The sequence below is a fragment of the Dipodomys ordii genome, unplaced genomic scaffold (assembly GCF_000151885.1).
Source record: "Dipodomys ordii isolate 6190 unplaced genomic scaffold, Dord_2.0 Scaffold260, whole genome shotgun sequence".
NCBI lineage: Eukaryota > Metazoa > Chordata > Mammalia > Rodentia > Heteromyidae > Dipodomys > Dipodomys ordii.
In genome coordinates, this window is record NW_012267476.1 from 633,899 (window position 1) to 638,504 (window position 4,606).

Below are 4,606 nucleotides of genomic sequence, written 5' to 3' on the forward strand. Positions count from 1 at the left end.
TTATTAGGAACATGTATAGAAAGCTTTAATATTTTATTTATATGGGAATTAGTGTAATTATCAGAATTTCCAACTTTACAAATAAACTTTCCTCAGGCCTATTTTAATCTGAATTAGAAATAATCATTAAAGGAAGCCCACACTGCTTTTTTTTATTGTTGATCAAGGCAACATTTTATTTGATTAAACCTTTGAGCAGAAATCCAAAACTTAAAAGATTTTGTAGTTATATAAAAATATAATCCATTTTTTGTTTCTGGAAGTAAATTATGAAGAAAAACAGATGGTGCCTACTCCTAATGGTCTCTCAGAAATTGCAACCTTTGCCTGGGAAGATACACAAACAGAAAGCTAACATTCACCTTCAAATACATTTTGTATTCTCTAAGCCATGAGTTATTGAGGCATGAATCAAGTGGTACAATGTCAAGTGTGAGGTTCAAGCCCATGTACTGAGAAAGAAGTGTCTGCCTGGAAATGGTAGACACAAAGACGGGATGCTAGCTTGAAAGGGCCAACCAGGGCTCCTCATAGAGAAGATACACAAGATGGAGAGAGACTTGCTGGAAATTGTTCTGAGGGCAGAATATATCCACCCCAAAACTGGGAAATGGGGTCCTACCTGATCAAAGAACCTCCATCATGACTGGTTGAGCTGAATCTGCCCCAAGTGAGACTTGCCAGAATTTGTTAACAATTACTACGTCATTGGGAACACACTTTTTAGTTTCCCATATAAGAATTTTATGGGCTGGGCTCTGGTGGCTCCCTGTAATCCTAGCTACTTAGCAGCTGAGGATCATGGTTCAAAGCCAGGCCAGGGAAGACAGTCAATGAGATTCTTACTCCAATTCACCACTAGAAAACTGGAAGTGGAGGCTCAAAGTGGTAGATCACTAGCCTTGAGCAAAAAGAACTCAGAGACAGCACCTAGGCCTCATGTTCAATCCCCATGACCGACCAAAAAAAGCAATTTGTGGAAGAAGTATCTCTTATTTTTCAGAGTTGTATAAATATAAGAAAATGAAAAATCCACTTTTGGGTTTTTTGGTTTGTTTTGAACCCAGGGTATTAGGCATGCTGGGTAAGGGATATATTACTGAGTTTCCCAGCCTCAGTTTCAGTTGTAACTACAAGTGGTTGGTAACTGTCTCCTAATCATTATTGCAGGAGTAGGTCCAACATGAGTCCATATATAGCCCTTTTCTGGTCTGGTGGAGACAGTGGGAAATGGTGGTGACCTTGACTTGAGTAGAAGGTGCATGACAAACAAATTCCAAGTACTCCATCTTCCTTGGAAGGTCTTCCTCTGGCCATATGATATAAGACACAGGATCAAACTGATCTGTGGGCTAAAGAGAGTGGGAATGAGCTACGTCAGTGCTGTGCTCTTCTCTCAATACTGGTCCTAGATAAAACCCCTGATCTGAGCATAGTAGAGCTTTCCATCTTGTTCATCAATCACAGAAACATCATCACCACTTTGGTAATATACTCCCTTGTAGAACATTGATTCTGCAGTGATGATGGTAGAAACAGACTCAGGAGCTTTGATGGGATTTTTAAATTTGAAAATATGTCTTCGCCCTTTTCCTTTAGTGGAAACTTTCTTTCTGGCAGCTTTTTAAATAAATGAATAAATAGAAATAATCAGAAACAAAATAATATAGTACCTTATATGGTGCTTGGCAATACAAAAAGATTAACTCACAATAAGGCTTGGTGGTCCAAGAGGTGAAAATAGCTATGGAGCAGCATTATCAAAATGAGAATTAAAATAAAAATAGTCAATAATTTCAGCCCAAATGACTAGGTTCACAAGTGAAGTAATCTTTGGCCATACTGAAATCCAATGCCCTCTGGATTACTGTAGCTATAATAGCAGTAGCAGTGTCACATCTTGAACAGAATTCAGTAAGATTAGCATCTGCAGTTTTTGGTACAACACTAGCATTCATGTTTGTCTGAACACTAAGCTGTGATAAAATTGTGACGAGCTATCAGCCTTGTGATGCCATATGCACACAAATTTATGCCAGTATAACTATCACATGTTAATAGTTTTATCCTCTAAGGCATCGTTATTGCCCCACTGTTACTATTGAACCTGCACTTAAAATGCAGTCACTAACTCTTCAGTGACTAACAAAATGAAATGTAGCATAGATAGAAAGCACCTGTGCCATATGGTTCCCGCCTGGATGGAATCTGGTATATATACCACATAACAGTTCGCAAAAATTTCTGCAAAAAAGTGGAGTATATGACATGTGATTCACACTGCGTTCAAAGTAGAAAAAATTACTTGACACCTGAAAACTTGGACGAAATTTGATAAAAGTCCAACTCATATAAATTATAAGCAAAAGGAATTGGCTTCTGTATAAACATACACATGTTTATACACATACAATGAGAAATAGAAACATGGCAACCTCATACCCTAGGTTAGTTATTGCATGTCTGGCATACCAAATTTAATTGGCCTATAAAGATAAAGAATCCCTGGAGCCATAGCAGAAAAATGAGTCTGGAGAAATATATAAAATTATAAGCAATTTTGGTATCTTTTAGAGTAAATAAGAGCTCATGGTGGAAAAATGTTATTTTTTCCATACTAGTCCTCTTAAGGCACGAATAAAATAATTAAGAAATTTAAGTTATTAAAAATAGCAGCTAATAATGCTTGATATGAAATGTATTCATTACCATATTCATGTAACTGTAACTCCTCTGTTCAGTATTTTTACAATCAAGAACAAAAAACAAAAATGAACAAAGAAATAAACAATAAAAGAAATTAGCATGCCATTGAAAATGTTGAATAAATACAGAGGATTTTATCTAAGGGGATTCAGTATCTAGGTACAGATGATAAGTAGCACCTAAGCTACCTATCTCCATCATAATCCAGAAAATGTTGATGGCTGGAATCTCAAAAATGAACTCTGTGCTCTTTGCAAAGAACAAATTCCCTGCTCACATAATCTTCAGTGAGACTCCGGGAGGGAAGGGAGGATACAATTCTCAATCACTGTGATGATAACGAATTGATACCTTTCCACTCCTCGTTTTTCCAAAGCGCTTGTTATATTTATTCCTGAACTTATGTCTTGATTTCTGAGTTCTAAACCTAGCTCTAGAAAATGTGTCCTGCTTTCATGCAGCAGGTATATAGCAAATAGTAATGGATTAGATTAATTTGTACATTCCATTCACAAATATCTTGCTACCTCTTCACTTGAAGTTTTCTTTTGGTAAAGTCATGTGAGTCCAAGGATGTAATTGTGTTACGTCTTTAGTGAGGGTGTTTATGAAGAAGATGACCATTTGGATTTTGTCACTAGAAGCAGGAAAGGGATTATATTTATAAAGGCGATAGGTGAATTGAAAGTGAATAGATGTACTGTGTGGTAGAAGATGAAGTGAACTTTTTGAGTGAGCTGTTGGAGGAGTTTTTTTCCCTCAGTCTCTGGATAAGTTCTTGCTAACCAGTAGATAATATTGGTTATTTAATAATAGTAGTTTATTTATCTTGTATGTTGAGGTAGGAAGCAAGAACTGAGAATGAGAAATACTGGTGGCAACTTTTAATATCTTATAATAGTACTTTTCAGTTGGGATAAATATTACTTTATCTTACCAAGCTGCCTTAATTTTATTGTTTGCTACACTGAGTAAAAAGCCAACTGAATAAAGAACATTTGTGCATTTAGTGCTTTTTATACATATTTTCAATGGGCCTTCTAGAAAATATGTGACAATTTATATTACTCTCAGTAATACATGAATTCATTTCATTTGATTGCAAATATGTTTTATTTTGTCTTTTGTGCCAGAACTGGGGAGGAAACTCAGGGCCTTACTGGTGCTTTGCAGCTTATTTTCCTCTACAACTTTATACCTCTACTTGTAGCTTTTTGGTGTATAAGTAGATATGAGAGTCTTAAGGACATTCTTGCTTGGGGTGTGTTTGAACTAAGATCCTCGGATATCAGCCTTCTGAGATGCGATGATAAAAAGTGTGAGCCACCACTCATTTTAGTGAGTTTTGAAAAACAACTAAAAAATTGTAGTATTCATTTTGTTGAAGTTTATGATATTAACTATGAAATGTATTGCAAATTAATTTTTTAATTTTTTTATTTTTTATTGTAAAGATACTATACACAGGGTTACAGTTACATGAGTAAGGTAATGAGTACACTTCCTATTGAGCATTGTTACCCCCTCCATTGTTTTCCCCCTACCATCCCTTCCCTCCCTACCTTCCCTGAGGTTCTTTTTTTATTGTGATTAAGTGATTACATAATTTCCCGAATTTCACAGTATTATGGAATAATGATGCTCATTTAAAGTCACAAGTTCATTCTAACTTTCCTGGAGCAAATTGTCTATCACAGTCTACAACATATAATGGTATACACATATACACCATACATGTGATCAGCAGCATGGAGATATTTAGTAGTGGTTCGACCAGATGAGTGGGAGTTCTTTGTTTCTTAAGTCCTGTTAGTTTTGTCGTATCACCTAACATTTTGGATTTAGCATCCACTTATCAGGGAGACCATGTACCGTTTGTCTCTTTGCTCTTGGCTTACCT

At 36.0% G+C, this 4,606-nt stretch overlaps 1 pseudogene; it reads right to left on the reverse strand.

The window, feature by feature from the left end:
- Positions 1-999: 999 nt before the first annotated feature.
- The window catches only part of LOC106001050, a 9,691-nt pseudogene continuing 6,084 nt past the window's right edge, over positions 1,000-4,606 (reverse strand).